This window comes from Cryptomeria japonica, chromosome 2 (assembly GCF_030272615.1).
Source record: "Cryptomeria japonica chromosome 2, Sugi_1.0, whole genome shotgun sequence".
NCBI lineage: Eukaryota > Viridiplantae > Streptophyta > Pinopsida > Cupressales > Cupressaceae > Cryptomeria > Cryptomeria japonica.
This window is the reverse complement of record NC_081406.1, coordinates 187,485,807-187,507,431: the sequence shown is the minus strand read 5'-3', so window position 1 is coordinate 187,507,431 and position 21,625 is coordinate 187,485,807. Positions and strand designations below refer to the sequence as shown.

The window sequence follows — 21,625 nt, the reverse complement described above, 5'->3', positions numbered from 1 at the left end:
GACAACAAATCACTTAAGTTGAAGGTGATCACTAACAATTAGTCACCTAGATTTAATCTATACTAAGTGGACCATCCATACTTATACAAGATGGGTTATTGATAGCCACTAGTTATCAAATAAAGGCGGATAAAGATTGAGTCAAAAGATGTAGTTGAATCTTGATAAAACGTCACATATTTTAGTAACTTGAAAAAACACCACCTAAATTATGTCCTTTAATAGGTGGAAAAAATTCCTTTTGGAACTCTAAATCACTTTCTCTTGCAAGAAAGTTTTAAATTATACCAAATTTCTTTCTCATACACCTATTATTTTCTTGTTGGGATCCTTCCAAATCCACCTACAATAGGTTGGCAAAAATCCTAAGAGATTTCCTTTAGGATAATAATAGGAAATCCTAAGGTTTTCATAAACTGTCCTAGGATAGGAGATTTATTGTCATCCCTAGGATATGGGCATTAATAATGTTCACAAGTAGATTAGTGTGTTATGTACTAAGTATATTATAGGTGCTATTGAAGGCTTAGGTGCCTAGTATCCTTCTCAAATATCGTATGAAGTTGGAGCTCCTTATGGAAAGAAGTGTTGGAAGAGAATTAGCTTTCACTCTGTTCTCATAGCCAATTTATTGACCAATATTTAGAGTTCCATTGTGTTTGATATTGTTAAAACCTTCCTTGAATGGTTTGATGATGGATTCAAATGGCCTCTTTCAATAGCTATGTCTTTTGATGGTCCCCTATCATCAACACCTCTAGTTTGTCTCTAGTAGAAAATCTTGTAATTAAAGTTCTTATTTTGAAAAGGCATATGCACCATCATGAATCTCATCCCTTATAGAGATTGGACACCATGGCCTATGTTACAACAAAAGTTTCATCTTGTTGTATCAAGTTTTCTCTCCATTTTTAGATAGATGAGCTTATAAGTAATGTTATGCTTCACAAGTTGGGTTTCAAGTTCCTAGAGCTTGGTAAAAAGATTGGCAATGAAATTAAGATATTTTAGGAATGATATGTTAGGTGTTCTATATAAACTTCTCAGTCCTTTTGTCTTGACTCTTAATAAGTTGAATTATCATTAGGGTCTCCAAGATTCTCCTTGAACTTGCTGGTTTAGAATCCAAATATCATGCTAGGCAAGAGTGACTCCCAAGTTTGGTCATTTATGGTGTCTTTATTATTAATGGTTGCTCATGGGAAAAATGTTGATTCACCTAGAAGTGACCGATCACAATTATTTATCGTTGGGGTTATGAGAATTCCAAATACATCTTATGGACATTTCCTTGTGCTCAACAAGCCTAGAAATGGATTTATGGCCTCTCTTTTCTCTATTTCTTCACATTATTTTTCTTGGAGAACTACTATTTTTGGGGATACAACCCCAACTTGTTTTTATTGTTATACTTCAAAAACAATTGAGCATATATTATTTTTCAAATATGCAAGTCTAGAAATAAAGGTATTTTTATTATGATAGCATTGATTTAATTTTTTCTTAGATTAAGAAAGTGAATTTGGTTTCCTTTGTGTAATTAAAGATATAGACCAAAGATAGAAAGATTTCCTTAGAATTTGGAAGTCTAGAAATAGAGCTATTTTTCTTATGCTAAGATTGATTTTAATTTCTCTGATTAAAAATGTGAATGTGGTTTATTTGTGTAATTATAGATATAGGCCCAAGCCAAAAATATAGCCTTGACATCTTTAAGATTTATTTAATCATTAGTCGAACACTTCTTATATTATGGGTCAAGTTCCTATCAATGGTGTGACTTAAACTTCTCATGATCCTACTTCACATAGGTAAATCAATTATCAAAGTCAAGACCATTTCTTTATGACCAGTTCTCTCCAGCTCCCACACAACAATGAGATTAATCTACTTTGCTATGTGATATGCCTTATGGTTCAAAAAAAAATGATGGGTGCTCTTATCTCCTTGATTGTACAGGAATAACAAAAAATTTACAAAATTCCTAAGATGCCTAATCAACATCTATAATTTATAATTCCAAAACATGATGATTCAATGCCTCCACTTCTTAAAATTGTTACTTATACTTAATTTTTTCTACAACTATATCTTCATAAACTTTATAATGTTAAACCAAATAAACAATCAACCAAGTTTTAATATAAACTTTCTAAAACATAGATTTTAATTTTTTTTATTAAGTTTTAATATAAACTTTCTAAAACATAGATTTTAAATTTTTTTAATATATTAATAAGAGAGTATATGAGAAAGAAACAAATTCCTTTAGGGTTGGGTGAAATTATCATTCCAATAGAACAAGATGCCAAGACGATTCGTCAACTTCCCAAATCTTATAGTCATTATCTCGAGGAAGAAATCAACGCTAAAATCGATAAACCTTTGTATAAGTGATTAATATTTTACTTGCTTATTAATTAAATTATAATACAAACTAAGATATACCTAAATTAAATAAAATTCAATATGCAGTCAGGATGGCCGAGTGGTCTAAGGCGCCAGACTCAAGTTCTGGTCCTCTAACGAGGGCGTGGGTTCAAACCCCACTTCTCACATTACAAGCATTTTTTTTATTTTTTTTCACTTGTGCATGGGTTTTCTTCAACAAATTACAAACAGAGATATATAACAAAAGTTTTCATACAGTTGAATTTAAAAACTAATTATAATCAGTATTATAAACTCTGAAAATCTAATAGATCAAAGATATATAATAAATTATTAATAAAAGGTCAAAAATATCAACAAATTATAATCAATATTAATCAGTATTATAGACTATGAAAATCTGATAGATCTAAAGATATAACAAATTATTAATAAAAGTAGAAAAAATCAACTAATTATAATCAGTATGGAAATCTGATAGATCTAAAGATATATAACAAATTATTAATAAAAAGTCTATGGAAATCTGATAGGTCTAAAGATATATAACAAATTATTAATAAAAAAGTAGAAAAAGTTTTAAATAAGAAAAGGCAAGCTCCGATCTGCCGGAATCGAACCAGCGACCTAAGGATTTCTAAGGGATTTGTTGTCCCACTACAGTCCTCCGCTCTACCAACTGAGCTAAGATCGGATTAATGATTACAACGTTTGTGTGAGAGAAGACTAAATTAGGTCATGTCAAGAATGGTTTTGGAGCGAAAAACAACGGCATGAGCAACGAATCACCGCAAGAAACTGTAAATCAAACACTTCAGATCTTGTTTGAGAAATTCAGTGTAAGAGTAACGTTATGCGGAAGTCAAAAAATTCAAAAACAATTTAGCATGTCAGAAGTGGGGTTTGAACCCACGCCCTCGTTAGAGGACCAGAACTTGAGTCTGGCGCCTTAGACCACTCGGCCATCCTGACCTTGTTGAAAATAAATGACCTTTTTCTATAGTAATTTTGAAGATTAATGTCTTAATGGAGAAGCAATAGTTTGAAATCAAGTATGTATCCATTGATATGGTTTCAAACAATATATATTTATCGTAATATATTCAATCAAGATAAGCATCACTTAGCATGCTCTTATCTCTTTTCATTATGATTTTGTTCATTATTTTTGCTTCTCCATTTTGTTAAAAAGTGTAAGGAGTAGTCTTCTATCGAACAATATCTACATGTTTACAAAACTCTTATACTTATCGTAATATCTCATATAACATAGAAAGTGTCCCCAAGAATGCCTAACCCATGTGCTATCCACATCTCTAAGCGTAGCGTAGGAAAAGTGAATTGTTGTGAAAGGTGGTCAAACCTCTCGAGGACTCACTAACCTCCTCTCCAGTAAAAGCAATGTTCGAAGTCCGCTGACCTCTAAGTTAATTTACTATAACTAAATAAAGGCACAAAACTAAATATTGTTGAAAGTATTTAACCATAGATTCTAAAAGTACAAGTCACAAGCTCTTTATCCAAGGTACAAGCGCGATCATGGATGACAGCAGAGCACATTGGCATCTTGTACAAACGAAGCACACAAATCGTACTAGAAAATGTAACAATGACTAGACAAGGACTCTATGTATTGAGAGTGACAAAAATAACAACGAGAAGCTAACAACTAACTAAACAAAACAATAAAAATACAAGAAAGGGTAAGATAAGTTCACAAATGCCCAACGAATATAGCCTCTAGTCAAAGCAATGCTTCCCTTTCAATGAACCTACACATACAAGAACGAGGATGAAATGTTGGGGTTGTGATTTAGAGGTCTCCCATAGTCAGACCCCTACTTCAATGTGTTCACCTCCATGAACAACCATGATGGATAAAAAAATTAAATGTTAAAAGAGATATAGTGAAAGAAGCAATACAAATGATATGCTAACATAGATAATTGAATGAAAAATGCAATCAAAGAGGAAGAAGAAACTCTCCTTCAACACCAAGAAGTGAGAAGCTTGTTGGAGTGAAGATGAGAACCAATCCCTCAAACACTTGAAGCTACAATGGTGATGGAAGCAGCAAATGAATGTAACAATGGTGATGGAAGCAGCAAATGAATATAACAATGGTGATGGAAGTGCAATAAAACTAGTGAGATAGCTTCATATTACAATAGAGAGTCCAAATGATTAAGAGAGCCCAATAGCAGAACAAAAATGAACCAAAAGGGCAAGATATATAGCCTATAAAATAATATTGACATCAGTGCACACAGAAGGAGGCGTTACACAGCCAAAATTAGTAGGTGCAATGGTGAAGGTGTATTGTCTCCAATTACGTATTATATTATTGTTGTACTACCATAATTTTACCCACAGTACACCACACATTATCAATGCGTCCTCTAATATGGAACGTAGCTCAAGCCTTATTTCTCACAATGACTTGTTGTACCTTCTATAATAGAGAGAGTATGTATTGCATGAGGTGTTACAATAGTTATCAATCTCGATTTCTAAACCATCTCTACGAACAACAAATTATGCATGATGTCACTATCAATAATCAACTCACAACACTTTCTTACTCAATTTCACTTAGCGTAGAAGATAGTTTTCCTCAACCATGGTCCATTCTCTTTTTTCATGGGTTTTATCAAAATCTTGTGCATTAATTGATTTTATTTAACCTTTCTCTAAGAGACCTTTCTCACATACAACATCTAAAAAACTCACACCCAATAAACTACTTGTTCATAGTTAAAGCATGCCCCATAAATCCTTTTCCATGGCCTTACTTTCATATTCATCTACCATTTATAAAGGTTTTTTCATTATTTAATCTCTTGTTTGTATTGTTGGACTATTCTTTATTTTATATGGGACATATTCTTTATTTTATATATGGGAGAAGATGTAGGCTCTCTCCATAGAAAAAAAAAATGTAGCAAATAAATTTCATTTTAGATTGAGGAATACAAACAATTTATAAATACCTAAAAAATCTCTCTAAATCCTCTCCATGATTGGTGTCAATATTAAATGGATAAAAATATTATGTGTATTCCTTCACAAATGTCTTTTTTGGTGAATTTTTTAGAGATTCTTGAACAAGTCCAATGTATACATGGTGGGCATAAATTTACTCTTCAATTCTATGATCATCTAATCCCAAAGCAAGATCTTTGTCTTACTTCTCTAAACACAATCTCTTTAAATAAAATCCCACCATAAGGTGTCATACTCTTTCAACTTCACGGGGACATATTTCACTTTCTTAAACTTGTTTATTAGTTCAAACTTGAAATGCCTCACCATCCTAGTGAGCCAATATAAAAATTTATTTGGATTTAAGATTCCTAAGTACCTTCAAAGATCAAATTTTGGTTCTCCCTATAATCACCAAGGCAAACAAAAATGTATTGTTTGTGTTGAGTGCATCCTCTAGACTTATAGCACCATCTTTATGCTCTTTATATTATTGTTCTCATCATCACTAACATATTTTGTCACAACTAGTGCTCACCTCTTTGCAATCTCAAAGACATTGATCCTTGCCTTAAATACATCTCACATGTCAAAAAAATTGGTATCACATGATGCTCTTTGAGTTTTTGCCACCTCTCCTTTCAACTTTGTGGGTCATTTTCTTTTTTTAACTGCCTAGAATAGAAGACTTGCACAAACTTCTTTTATTGTGAAGTGCGGATTCACTCCTTTAGGACTCAAAATAATTGTTCTAATAACAACTAATGGAGTATCAATAAAAATTCAAATAAACAACTAGTTAACAATATCTTAGAGTAGACATAGTTGAAGTGGTAGCTGACACTTATGCAGGAAAGGAATTGCAAGAGAAAGAGGACCAACCTAAGGAAGGGGAGATCCCTAGCTCCCAAGAAGAAAAGACTGACTCTTCACTGCTCATGACAAGCTCTGAAATTCAAGAAGCCCAAAAATGTGCAATACTAGGTATGAACCTTTCGGACTCAGACCAGAACTCAAAAACAACAAATAGTGATTTAAATGCTTCTAGAATCCCTAATTGGGGTAATGAAGAAGAAATTTCCAAAATCCTCAGTAACCCGGAAGCGGCTCTTGAGGAAGATGTTGAGTGGAAAATACCAAAATACAGGAACAAGAAAGGAACCACTCCCTCGGCTTCTCATCTAAGGAAATCCAGCAGAATAGCTCAAGTTGATGTTGGGTATATCTCCTCTTCCCTAGGTCGACCCTCTAACCACAAAGTCAGACACAGGGAGGCCAGTAAGAACATTGCAGATGGGACCCAGAAGACTCTTAAGGAGTTAGTAATCAGTAAGTAACTATGAAGATTATCTCTTGGAATATTAGGGGACTTAATAATCCTCATAAACATGACATCATTAGGAATATGATAAGGGATAGTAAACCTGATGTTTTTCTAATTCAAGAAACCAAAATGAGTAGAGAAAAAGTTGAATCTTTGAAGTTTTTCAAAAATGGTAATGTCAGTGGTGGTAGTTTGGAAGGTGCTCCAGCAGGCATAGCTACCATCTGGAACCTTAATACTGTCAAAGGCCATGTTCTTATTCAAGAAAATAATTTATCATGCATTAAATTTGAGCATTTAAAAGATGGTACTTCATGGGTCCTCACTAACATTTATGCTCCCAATAACTTGAAAGCTAGAAATTACTTCTGGAAAAAACTTATAGAAGCTAGGGAAAGCTTCAGAAATCTTAGTTGGTTGGTCATGGGAGACTTCAATACTCCTTTGAGAGAGGAGGAAAAATTTGGAGGAAGCCCCTCTCAGTTGGAAAGTAGGTTGGCCCTTATGGACTTTATTAATACTCAGGCTCTCAATGATGTGGAAATACAGGGATGCAATTACACTTGGACTAATAGGAGAATTGGTAATGATCTTATCCAAGTTCGTCTTGACAGGACTCTCATCTCTGATGACTGGTACAGTCATTATTTTTGTTCTTTGTCGGCCCACATTCGGGTTGGGTCAGATCATTTTCCTATCACCTTCATTGCCGACTCAATTAATAGAAGGAGACACTTTCCCTTCAGATTTGAAAAAATGTGTACCCTTCACCCAGATATCAAAAGTAATATTCAGAAATGGTGGAGTATCCAAGTTGAGGGAACTGTTATGTACAGAGTTGTTAAGAAGCTTAAAAGTGTAAAGGATAACATAAGACTCTGGAATAAATCCAGCTTTGGGAATATCTTTGTAAAGTCCAGGAAGACCTAAAAAAATACAGGCCCCAATTCAGAAGGATGGTTTCAGTACTGTGTCCATTGCTAATGAAAATGAGACTCTTAAAAAATACCATGAAATCATTGCTAAAGAGGAAACTTTCTGGAAGCAGAGATCAAGATGCATTTGGCTTAAGGAAGGAGATGGGAATACAAGATTCTTTCATATGTCGACGATCAAGCATAAAGCGACTAATAGGATAACCAAACTAATTGTGGATGATGGGGAGTTGGTCAAGGAGGAAGAAATAAGGAATGAAGCTAAAAGGTATTTCTCAGAACTGCTCAAGAGGGATCACAGATTGGATGTTGAAGCTCAAACTTCTTTCCTTCAAAATAGCCCCTATCTCATTGATGAACAGATGACTGACTCCCTCTCTTCCATTCCTTCGATCTTGGAAATCAAAAATGGCATTTTTTCTTTTGATGGTAACAAAGCGCATGGCGCAGATGGTTTCCCCATGTTCTTTTTCCAAGATTTCTGGGACATTGTCGGGAAAGATGTCTCCAATGGGGTCAAGGAATTTTTTGGGGCTAGAAAAATTTTGAAAGAAATCAATGGTACTTTCATTGCTTATTTTAGACCAATCAGTTTATGCAATTCTTTTTATAAGATTATCTCCAAGGTTCTTACTACCAGAATTTTGTTTGTCCTTCCTACTTTGATTAATCATCAGCAAAATGGTTTTGTCCCTGGAAGACAAATTCTTGACTCTATTATAACTGTCCATGAGAGCATTCATTCTCTTGTTATAGCTAAGAAGCAGGGTCTCATCCTTAAGCTTGATCTCTCCAAGGCCTATGACCGGGTTGACTAGCCTTTTCTTGTGAAGGTTCTTATGGCTTATGGTTTTTCCACTAGAGTTATCGACCTCTTTAGCCAGCTTATCACCTCAGCCTCTTTTGTTGTTCTTGTCAATGGTTCCCCTTCCCCCTTTTTCCAAGCTTCTAGAGGACTAAAGAAAGGGGATCCCATCTCCCCCATCCTCTTCATCATTATGGCAGAATGTTTTGGAAGGTCCATGGAAAATATGGTTATGCAAGGCTCCTTTAAGGGACTCCAACCTTCTTCTGCTGACCTTATTTTCTCCCACCAACAATTTGTGGATGATACTATTATCATGGGGGAATCTAGTATCTCTGAAGCTAAAATCCTGAAGAGTACTCTTTGTAAGTTTGCCTCAGCTTCTGGTCAGCTTATTAATTGGGTCAAAAGCGAATTTTTTTTCATCAATACTCCTTAGAGAAGGAAACAGAGAATCAGCAGAATCCTGGAATGTAGGATTGTTGATCTTCCTGCGACCTATCTTGGCCTCCCCATGGGCATTGCACCTCCTAATCCTTTTTGGAGCTCACTAGTGGATAAATTTCATAAAAAACTAGCCGGTTGGAAAGGAGCCCTTTTAAGTCAAGCTAGAAAGCTTCAACTTCTAAAAGCTTCTCTTCAAAGTATACCGATTTATGCCCTAAGCCTTTTCAGAATTCCAGTTAAGTATGCTGGCGCAATTGAGAAAATTCAAAGAAAATTCCTATGGTCAGGGGTTGAGGACAAGAAAAGAATGTCTCTGGTGGCCTGGGATCAGGTTTGCAGACCGAAAAGTAAAGGAGGTCTGGGCTTGAGAAGAATCTGAACCTTAAATGAAGCTCTCTTGTCCAAATAGGTCTGGAGAATGTTCCATTCAGACACTGAATGGTGTAAAATCTAGCGAAGTAAGTACTCTCTTATGTCCTCCTCTCTTTCTTCTTTTATCAATTCGGAAATCAGTATTAATGGGTCCCATATATGGAATCATGCCTTTAAGTGCAGAGAAAGCATTGCTAAAGGAGTAATTTGGAAAGTAGGAAATGGCAGGAAAGTTAAATTCTGGGAAGACCCCTGGCTTATTGATAAACCTTTGACTGAAATCCCTGAATGGGCCCCTCATGCTCCCTCCTGTATTAGAATTTTCGGCCCTTTAATTGCAGAGTATTGGTCTGGCAATAAATGACAGAACATTGAAAGTATCACCCCTAGCCTCACTAAGCTCAAGATCCATCTGTCTTCAGTCTGGTTGAATAAAGAGGAAGGCTCCCTTATTTGGAAACATGAACCCAAAGGTATTATAATTGTTTCTTCAATGTATGGTGTCCTTTCCTCCACCCCTCCTTGTTAATCCTTTCTGGTCTAAAGCCTAGATTAAAGGTGTGACCCCCAAAATCAACTTTTTCTATTGGACCATCCTTCAAAATAAGATATTGACCCTAGACAACCTCAAGGGCAAAGATTTTGCCTTCCCTAATAGATGTGAATTGTGTCTTCAGGAGGAAGAGTCAGTGGAACACCTGGCCATCCACTGTTCCTATTCTACCTTAGTCTGTGAAAGATTTCTTAAAAAATTTAGCATTGATTGGGTGTTTCCTAACACTATCAGTGAATTGTTCTCCTCTTGGAATTTTTATTGGACTAACTCATTTTTGAGATCTTTGTGGCAGCTATCACTTCCTCACATCCTGTGGGGATTATGGAAAGAAAGAAATAATCGTATCTTCAGGGACATATCCCTCAATCAGGATATTGTGTTCCAGAAAATACAATGGGCGATTGTGGAGAATATTGGGATCATTGAGGGTCCCTGTTTCTCGACCAACCCCCCGGAATCCAACATTTTAACCTCCTGGAATTTTAAGATTGTTGGTAGTTCTGACCCCAATCAAAATAAAAGACTTGAAGCTAGGTGGAAAACCCCCCCTCATGGTTGGTTCAAAGTCAATTTTGATGGTGCAGCAAATGGTAACCCGGGCCCTGCGGGTTGTGGAACTATTCTTAGAGATGATAAAGGTATTTGCAAGGAAATGGTTGTTGTCCCAATAGGGAACCAAACAAACCATAAAGAAGAAACAATGGCAGCTCTCCAAGGTATTCTCCTTGCTAAAAATGGAATTGCCCCTACATATGGATTGAAGAGGATTCAAACAACATCATCAAATGTCTCAAGGGGACCTCTAAGCCCTCATGGTCTATCAACAATGTCATAAAATCTACAAGAGACCTTATCAACACTTTTGAAAAAAGTTACATATCCCATATCTACCGTGAAGCCAATGGGTCTGCTAACTGGGCAGCCAACGCGACGGTTAATAAAAATGAAATGATTACGTGGACGGGAGAACAAGGACTCCTTGAGGATGTCAGACTAATCATTTTTAAGGGCTGATATAGTAGCACTCCAAATATTTTTGATGGACAGAATAATAATGAAAATGACTAAATGGAGTGCTTCAAGTTATTATAATAATGTCAGCCTCATTTATTATAATACTTATTCTATCACTTCCCACGCTTTCTAGGTTAAATTAATAGTTCTGAGAAGCTTTCTGTCTAAAACTCTCTGCAAGTTTCAAAATTCGGCTTTGAACAGCGAAAATATGGGCGAAAACAGACGGCGATACGAACCTAGCAGCTGCAAGGAATGGAAACAGAAGGAGGTGGTCTGGAGCATTTTGCGAAAGGGTGGATTTTCAAAATTCATCAAAAGACTCCACGGACGGGATGGCACGGTTACCAATTTTTTCTGCAAAAACTGGAGAAAGGGTATGTTAAAAATGTTAGGGTTTCAAGCAGATCTAAAGCAAATATGAACTAACAATTATATGCAGATTTAAATACAAAAGATAAAGAAATAAAACAGGACACAGATAACACAGAGATTTAACGTGGTTCACCCAGAATGGGTTACGTCCACCATACACAGTTGTCCAATCTTTCTTGTTAACCAGCACAAATAGTACATCAACCTTACAATGCCTTAAACATCCCAGCCACCACTGATACTAGACAACACCACTGTACTTGCAGCATCCACTAGATAAAACACTTGGACTTGACTGGTATAAATTCCACAATTATCAATCAAGAAGACCAACAGAAACTGATGAAGAAATCAACTTCTCCTATGGCACTGCCTTCGTGAACATATCGGGTGATTCTCACTTGTGTGAATCTTCTCAAGCCATAATTGACCCTCCTCCAAAACAGTCTGGATGAAGTGGTACCTGAGTTGAATGTGCTTTGTCCTTGACTGAAAAGTAGAGTTCTTTGCAAGATGAATGGCACTCTGGCTATCGATATACAATGGGCGATCCTCCTATGTCTGACCCAATTCCTCCAGAAAACATTGTAACCAAATCATCTCCTTGCTGGCTTCTGTAGCAGCAACATACTCAGCTTCAGTGGTTGAAAGTGAAACAACCTTTTGCAACCTAGAAATCCAACTAACTGTAGTTCCCCCTATAGTAAAAACATACCCCGCAGTACTCCTCCATGAACCAATATCACCTGCCAGATCAGAGTCAACAAATCCGCTCAGAGCAGCATTAGATCCTTTGAAACATAATGCCTTCGTAGTAGTTCCTTTCAAATACTGAAGAATCCATTTCACAGCATTCCAATGTTCCATACCCGGATTACTCATAAACCTGCTCACAACTCCCACTGCATTTGCAATATCTGGCCTTGTGCATACCATTGCATACATCAGATTGCCAACAACTGATGAATACGGGATGTTAGACATTTTATTTACCTCTTCCTGTGCCTTTGCGCACATCTCCTTAGTCAATTTGAAATGACTAGCCAAAGGTGTACTAACTGCTTTTGCATCCTGCATGTTATATCTTTTCAACACCTTCTTTATATACTCGCTTTGGAACAAATTCAAGTTTCTATTTTTCCTATCCCATGTAATCCTCATACCAAGAATTTGCTTAGTTGTACCCAAATCCTTCATAGAAAATGACCTGGCTAAATTTTGTTTAAGATCATTTATATGTTGCATGTTAGACCCAACAACAAGCATGTCATCAACATAAAGCAACAGGATAATATAATTGTCATTATCCAATCTCTTAAAATATACACAATGATCAGAATGACATCTATGATAACCATGTTTAGCCATGAAACTATCAAATTTTAAATACCATTGTCGGGGTGCTTGCTTTCGGCCATACAAACTTTTCTTCAACCTGCACACCAAGTTCTCCTTACCTTTGACCTCATATCCCTGTGGTTGCAACATGTAAATTTCCTCCTCCAAATCTCCATGGAGAAAAGTTGTTTTGACATCTAATTGTTCAAGATGTAAATTATTTGCAGCCACAAGACTAAGTACAATTATAATTGAAGTCATTTTTACAACTGGAGAAAATATTTCATCATAATCTATACCCTTTTTCTGTGCAAAACCTTTTATCACAAGTCTGGCCTTATATCTTTTCTGACCTTCTTCCTCCTCCTTCGGCCAATAAACCCATTTGTTAGGCAAGGCTCTTTTTTCTGCAGGTAAAGGGACTAAGTTCCAAGTCTTATTTTTCATCAAGGAGTCCATCTCATCTTTCATGCCTAGCTCCCACTGTTGATTGGCATCCACCTGCATTGCTTCTTCATATTCTTCTGGTTCACCAGAATCAGTTAATAATATAGAATACAAAGAAGAAGAAAATATTTCAGGGGGTCTACTTGACCTTGTACAACATCTAACACTTGCAGGAGTTTGTGGGACATTTTGTTGTTGCTGAGAATCAGGTACGTGTGGCATTTCATTTTCAGAAATCTCATCCAACACCACATATTCTTGCTTGTCATGTTCATGCTTCTTTTCCTGCATCTATTATTTATACATAACCTTCTCATTGAATATAACATCTCTACTTCTAATTATTTTCTTATTTTCAAAATCCCATAACTGATAGCCATATTTATCTATCACATATCTAATGAAGGTACATTTCTGAGATTTAGCATCAAGCTTGGTTCTGTTTTCTTTATCAACGTGGACAAAAACTTCACAACCAAAGGTTTTCAGAAAAGAATAATTTACCTTTTTACCAATCCATGCCTCCTCTGGAATACCACCATCCAAAGGAGTTGAAGGTCCTCTATTTATCAAATAGACAGCAGTATGTACAGCATCTGCCCAAAAATGTAAGGGCAATCCAACATGCAATCTCATGCTCCTCGCGCATTCCATGATAGTCCTATTCATTCTCTCTGACACACCATTTTCCTATGGAGTTCCTAGAACTGTCTTTTGCTTTCAAATCCCATTTAAGGAGCAGTAATCTTCAAATGTTTTTTTCCAATACTCACCTCCATTATCCGATCTGAGACACTTCAACTTTTTTCCTGTCTCATTCTCAACCAAAGCTTTCCATTTCTTAAAAGTTTCAAAAACATCTGATTTTTGTTTTAGGAAATATACCTATGTTTTTTTTGTTGAGTCATCAATAAAAATAACATAATAACAAGAGCCACCAAGAGATGATACCTGAGTCGGTCCTCATACATCTGAATGCACAAGCTCTAACTTCTCACTCTTCTTCTCTTTCCCAACCTTGAGAAATCTGACTCTTTTTTGTTTGCCATAAACACAGTTTTCACATAACTCTAAATCAATCTTCTTTAGTCTTGGCAATAGATTTTTGGAATGAAGGATTTTCATCCCTTTCTCACTCATGTGCCCAAGCCTATGGTGCCACATTATCGAATCTGTTCTTGCAACATCTCTTGTTGATGTCCCTGCAGTAACTTTATCTGTAGCAGCTAAGGTAGAGTAAGTGTTACCAACACATAGATATAATGTGCCTACCTTCGCACCTTTAGCTACTACTAATGATCCTTCAGTGACCTTCCATATACTGTCTGAGAAGGTAACTATGCAACCTTCACTACCTAGTTGCCCTGCAGAAATTAAATTTCTTCTTAAGTTAGGAACATGTCTTACCTCCTGCAGAAACCAGTCATTTCCATTCTGCAACTTAATCTTTATCTTTCCTTTTCTAACAATTTGACAGGGCTCATCATCACCCAAATATACCTGTCCAAAATCACCTTGAACATAATCTAGAAAATATTTTCTATGGGGTGTAGCATGAAATGAAGTCCCAGAATCTATTACCCAGGAATCATTAACGTTATCCAAACATAAGATTGAAGCATCTTGTAAAGTATTACTTGCAATATTAGCTTCCTTACTATCATTTTCATTTTTGTCTCCTTTATTTTTTCGAGACCAACAGTCTTTTTTTAGATGACCAGGCTTTCCATAGTACCAACAATCTTTCTTTCCTCTAGATTGAGAGCGTCCTTTGTTTGACTTCCCTCATGACTTCTCATTCCAGGGGCCTTTTCCTCTTTCCTTTGATCTTCCTCTGCTCTCCATATTCAAAACACTACTTGATGATATTGGAGTCTCACCTGTGCTTTTCCTTCGCATTTCCTCGCTTAGGATAACACCAACAATATCATCAAATACCAAAGTATTTTTACCAGAGACAGAGTTACTTACAGCCATAACCAAGCTATTCCAGCTTTCTAGCAAAGAACATAAAATCAAGAGAGCCCTAACCTCTTCTGCAAAAGTAATTTTTACCGAAGACAATTGAATGGTAATAGTATTAAATTCATTTAAGTGATCCGCTACAGATCCTCCCTCACTGATTTTCAAATTAAACAAACGCTTCATAAGAAATACCTTATTCAAAGTCAAGGGTTTCTCATACAACTTAGCCAATGTCGCCATCAAATCTACAGTCATTTGTGCTTCTATTATATTGAAAGCTACAGACGGTGCAAGGCACAATCGAATGGATCCCAGTGCCTTTCTATCTAAAATGTCTCACTCTTCATCTGACATTGTGGTCGCTTTCTTTGCCTTTCCTTCCAATGGTCGCCACAAATCCTTTTGATACAAGTAATCCTCCATCTGCATTTTCCATAACTGATAATTCTGGCCTTTAAACTTTTTGACCTTGAATTTGGAATCCTCCATTGCTCCCACTCAAATTTGAAAGTCCTGCGAATTTACAGAAAACCTCGCTCTGATACCAATTGTTAGGGTTTCAAGCATATCCGAAGCAAATATGAACTAACAATTATATGCAGATTTAAATGCAAAAGATAAAGAAATAAAATAGGACACAGATAACACAGAGATTTAACGTGGTTCACCCAGAATGGGTTATGTCCACCATACACAGCCGTCCAATCTTTCTTATTACCCAGCACAAATAGTACATCAACCTTACAATGCTTTAAACATCCCAACCGCTTATAACATGCATTTTTAGGGCAACAAACAAAGTCAGCCTTTTTAGGGTTTTATTACAATGTCGATTTTCATCAACAAAAAACATCCCAAAAAAATGGGACCCCGACGAGGATACGTGTTGAGTGTACAGTACTTTGCTGATCAGTCGCCACATATCAACAAAAAATGGGAGACCAGTCTGTTGTAATTGATGAAGACCTTATTGCCCAAGCCACGGGTCTCAGAAGGGAAGGATGCAACTTCTATAGAAAAAGAAAAGTCAGTAAGGAGGCCATTGACAGATATCATGAAACCGAAAAGGAGAAAAAATGCCTAGTGAAGCTAAGTAAAACTTACTATCCCCCTAGGGCTTTTGTTAAACCATGGCGGGAGGTCCTCTTTGTTTTAATGCGCTACATTACATTGGATGGTAGGTTTACTAAAGTATACGGCTACCATTTTGTTTTGTTGAATCATTTTAGGCATGATGAGAAGGTTAATTTTCCTATTTTCTGTTATGCTCAATGAATGCCACTATTAAGGCCTACAAAGAGAACCCTATGGGGCACACTGCCATGCATCAAGGCTTAATGGTCCTTATTTATGACCATCTCAAGGCCAATCAAATAGCTCGCCCACAGCCCTCTATTGAGTCTGAGGAGGATGGGTCTGACTCTGTCTTTTCAGTGGATGAGGGTGAACTCACAAAGCTGGTTCCCACTTTTTGGTACGTCTTGATTTTTGCTGAAATAATACAATATTTAGAAAATATAATGATTTAAGCTTTAAGAGGTCCCATTTTAAGTAATTAATTGAAGAGAGTTAAATCTTGGAGAGAACCTCTCTACTTCTAAATCATACTTGCAATAGAGTCTCCTTTACATCTATCAAATGCTGATAAAAAACCAATTTTACATTAGCTTTTGGGGGGTCAAATTAATTCATTTAAAAGTTTTTAAAAAAAATTATTTAGTCCTTATTATAAGCTTTCCAAATAGTATAACTTTTAATATATTTAATTTCATTAATATATTTTTATTTTATTTCTTATGAATGTAGGTTTTTCACCGAACATGAACTTCTTTGTTCAATGCATTGGGAAAAATAGTAAACTAATTCAAAAAAAATCTGAAAAATATCTATGCACTAGGTATTGATGTTTTCTTTCTAACAAAAAAAAGAAAATTGAATTTTGATATATATAGAACAAGTTATGTGTTCAAACGTACACCTATATCTAAATTATAATTAGTCAAACTTCAAAACTTAATAAAATAAAAAATATTCAACATATCACTATCAAACCAACTGCATGCCCTGGGTATTGATGTTACAAACCAAAATTAAAAAGAATTAAGTTTTTATCATTTATAGAAAAAAAATTATGCGTTTCGAGATACACTCTTAAAAATTGTTGTTTGCTGTAAAAAATTACTTTTTGAGGGAGATGGAAAAATCAATAATATTTTATTCAAACAAATTTGAAAAAGAAATATTTAGAATCTACAAACAAGATGTTAAAAATCACTAGTTTATATCATCTTCAAATTCTTAACGGTTTAAAAGTTATAGGTGTAGGAAAGTGAAGGTTTTTTTCAAATATTCATATAAGTGTCAAAGTTGGTCAAAAAGTGGGAACCAGTATTGTGAGTTCACCCATGAGGATTCCAACAGTGACCCATCGAGTGATTCAGAGGAGAGCTTGGATGTTTCGGATTTTGAAATTGGTAAGAAGAGGAAATATATGAAAACAAGACCTTCTTCCTCAAAGGGTAAAAAACCTAAAGGCACAATCCTCCAGATTAGCTCTTCCTTGGAGGAGGAGGTCTTTGAAGACTCAGAGAAGGAGAAACCTCAGGGTTCTCTGAAAAAGAAAACTAAAGTCCACACTCAAACTAGAAACAAGCATAAGAGGAAGGAGGAGAATGTGAAGGAGTTGGAGGCTTATAAGCAGGAAAGGACTTCGGAAGCTTAACAGAACCTAGAGCAGGTGACCACTAGCGAGGCTCTTAGGGTTGAAGACACAGCTACTATTTGTGACACTCCAAAAAAGGAACAGGATATCCCCGGTAAGATTGATCCTCCCCCTAACCCTCCTCCAGAGGGTATGCAAGGTTTTATGGACACTATGGAGTGGCTAATAACTGGTTACAAGAAAGTTGTGGATGACAACAAAAAGCTCAGCCACATAATTCAAATTCTGGAAACTATCAACTGGGGAAGGGAAGACTATGGCTGATTACATTGAGGACCTAAAAAATAGCATTGCAAAAGCTGAAAACATAAGAGACTCCTTCAACCCTAGATTTGAGAAAATAGAGAAAGACCTGCTGGAAAGGAAAATTCTTGCTGACGCTATGGATCAAACTATTTCGGGCACTGCCAGTAAAGTCAGTAAAATTGAGGATTGCCTCAAGAGTATTGCAGAACAGAGTTTAAGCATCCTGAAGATTTATGCTAGCAACACTAATACTCTCATCAGCAAATTGGACGAGGAGAAGGAGACCCTGGATATTGACCCTGACACTGAAGGCACAGGAGACGCTCAAGGACCCAGAACTAGAACCAGAGGCAAAAAGAAAGAAAAGAAACCTAACAAGGACCTAGATGATCTCAAAGTTGTTGGGGCCACCTATGACCAATTGGTGAAAAAGGCGGAGGACCTTCTGAAAACTATAGTTGTGTAGTGCTTTCCTAGTTTCTTTGTTGTTTTTATCTTTTGTTGTCTTTTTGGTTTGCTGGTTTTTTTGCCAGTCATTTTGTAAGTGGTTTATATGCTCTAGACTTTTAGATGTCTTATCTTAATCTCCTATGTTAAAGGTTTCGGGTCCTGAAAACCTGTTTTGCTTAATTAATCAGAACAATATCTTAGAGTACATAATTGGAAGGAAAAAAACTTTTTAACATTAACATAGAAACAAAAAATTTAGTCACTACACGATTATAATTTTTAAATTATATACAATCCTACTCATTCAATAGAGATTAAAAATATGGAAAGACTCTACAAATCAAATCCCTCTAGCTTATACTGACACCTATTTATGGCTTATCCTTCTCATATTGCATGCTATATCATGACAATCTCTTTTTATGAACTTGTTGATCTTGCCAACCATTTTAATCAAATCTTAATCAACAAAATTACATATTTTGGTATTTCATCTTATATAATATATCTACCTCATTTTCTTATGTTTTCTTTCTAACCTCTAGCCTCCAATTTTTATACCCAACCCTTGGATTTATATGGAAATAACTAAAAATTTGATATGACTTCCAAAAAATAGAAACTTATTACTAGGCCCATGGTAGGAATAATTTTCAAGGTATAGTCAATTCCACTTTTCAATCATTTATTAGCTTCATAATACATTTTTGCGGTTGTTGGGATCTTACTTCATTTCTACCACATCAATATAATGAAATGTGTGTGTGTGAACATCCATATGCACAAATATTCAATTCTTGCTTAGGAGTATTAAATGTGTGAAGCTTAAAACATGCACATAAATCTCTAAAGTCAATAATGAAATCAAATACTCATATAAATGATTATAAATCTTGTGAGATCACTTATATAAGAACACCTAGAACACTTGTGTAAAAATAAAACTTGCATATAAAACAAAACAACAAACATGTTGTGCAAATAAACAACTAGTGCACAACAAAATAATTGGGTGACGCAATATTGCATGGCCTTTGAAAAACTCCTAAATCATAATGTAAATTTCTTGTATAACCAAGATATGTTAACAAACTTATGGTACCAATAGAATGTTTAGTTCTTAAGAACATCAAAGGCTCCAAGAACTAATATATCACAACTTATAACCTCAAACTTACCGAGATTTATGATTACATTGGTGTACTAACTACTACATTACTTAAATAGTACATAATTTGTGTGATCACCAAAAATAACCTATGTAAAGATTTCATGTATACTAAATTATTTTTTGGCACACCAAATTTATGCAATGCTTTGTGAAACGGGTTGCTCCTTTTTAACAACTGAATCAAAGAGCATGGTGCTGACATCAAGCATGAGTGTATTCTTAAATCGGCTTTAGAAAAGCATTCCTCTTCCACTAAGCACCATATTTGTCTAGAAGACACATATGTTTAGATTAATCTAGAAGCAAGAAGGCATTATGCCAAAATTTTAAATCCATCAAATTAAGAGTATAAATGTATATATATTCCCATGAAAAAAAATGATGTCTATGTCTCACATATTCAAACAACATAAAATATGTTTTTTTGACAAATGTTGTCAAAGGAAGCAACTCCTTACTTTACATCATCCTAAAATTCTAAGTTGTACCTAAACAAGCCTTTCCAGTAAATGCTTGTTTTTTAAATAAGAAACAAAAAAAGCCTTTCAGCCACACCATTTTCATAATATCACACCTAAACACAACACTAAATGGGTAAAGGTATAATTAATTTTTAGAGATTATAAACAAGAATAATGCAAGGAAATTTTTATGCAAAAGCAAAAAAGGAAAGAATAAACTACTTAAATAAAGTTCATAGAAGGTAAGATGTTGAAAAATAAAAAAGTATATTAAAGAATACAATTTAAATAATTAGACCATCATTCATAAGATGATATTTTTGTAGGGAGATAAGATGCTTATTCAAGATCAACTTTTTTGTATCTCAACTCTTCATTCAAATTGAGAAAAGTTGGTGAAAGAGATTTTTGTAAAAGTTCATAAAACATTTATGTGCATTGCTCAAGGTGATCATAATTTATAGGACATTTTGAGCATTTAACCATCAATCCAACAAATGTAATTGCAATCAAGATGATGGTCTATGAAGTCACATATATGTGGTGATACTATGATAAACTTGTTAAGAAAACAATAAAAGGAAGATATTAAAGTTATTATTAGAAGAAAAAATACACAATGAGGAGAAAATGATTCAAATAATGTGAATCTATAATCTCTTAGAGAGAATCCTCAAATTGACTCGAAATTTGGGAGGTGAATGCATCAACAAGACCTTCGCAAAAAGGAAAGGAAAGGATCTTTTATAGTCCACAATGCCAGCAATCTATATATGGATCTATAGATGGGCTAGAGCAATATGGGACTACCTCGTACTCCTTGCAGGAGCTACCTAACTTCACTACAAATGAGGTGTGCATACCTTTCCTGCTTGTGGGATTTGAACTTGTGACCTCTCTTTCAAGACCACAAGTTCTTCACCACTATGTGTAAAACAATATTGGAGTATACATGTGTGTGTCCCTACCAAATGCTTTGTAGAATGAGTATTATCTTATACAAGCAAGCTAGTGCTAACCCTTCTTATGAGGTTCATATAAATAAGTTGTGCTTAATGAAGGATATTAAGTATTAGATCTCATGAAAAATAGAATTCAGAGCGTTGGATGAGGAAGGGAACATAGTTTTGGATTCATGTTTAGTGATTGATTAAGTGAGTTAATTGTTTATTTAAAAAAATATAATATTTCATTAAGAGTTAAAAATATAGATGAATAATTTAAATAAAAGAATTTCTAAATAAACAAATTGTATGTTCATCTTCTACCTAAAATTATATAATTTTATTGAATTTGTGAATCCATTAAACTAGCTATATAACAATAGAACATAAATATCACTAAGAAAAAGAAGTGAGACTTACACTTGCAATCATATAAAAAAGTTAAATAGCTTAATAATGTCTCCATCAAACTTTTAACGTGGACCTAAATGTCATTTATTGTCAATGAGAATGTAATAGGATATCTCTATAAAATAATTGCTTTGTTAAAGAATATCCAAGATACAAAATCGCTTTTAAGTATTTCTGATTGAAATTGTTTTAAATATTCATCTTGTAGACACCCAAATCTGTCCACTTAATTAAATGAATACTTAGCATTTATTTGATTATTTAACCGT

General features: G+C 35.1%; 3 non-coding genes across 3 annotated transcripts; 1 reads left to right on the top strand and 2 right to left on the bottom strand.

Moving 5' to 3' along the window:
• Positions 1 to 2,474: 2,474 nt before the first annotated feature.
• On the top strand, positions 2,475 to 2,558 carry TRNAL-CAA (transfer RNA leucine (anticodon CAA)). Its single transcript has one exon. It is a non-coding gene; the product is annotated as a tRNA-Leu (tRNA).
• Positions 2,559 to 2,990: 432 nt separating this feature from the next.
• TRNAY-GUA (transfer RNA tyrosine (anticodon GUA)) lies at positions 2,991 to 3,085 on the bottom strand. The gene is made up of 2 exons: positions 3,049 to 3,085; positions 2,991 to 3,026 (listed from the first exon to the last, which is right to left on the bottom strand). It is a non-coding gene; the product is annotated as a tRNA-Tyr (tRNA).
• Positions 3,086 to 3,279: 194 nt separating this feature from the next.
• On the bottom strand, positions 3,280 to 3,363 carry TRNAL-CAA (transfer RNA leucine (anticodon CAA)). Its single transcript has one exon. It is a non-coding gene; the product is annotated as a tRNA-Leu (tRNA).
• Positions 3,364 to 21,625: the final 18,262 nt, after the last annotated feature.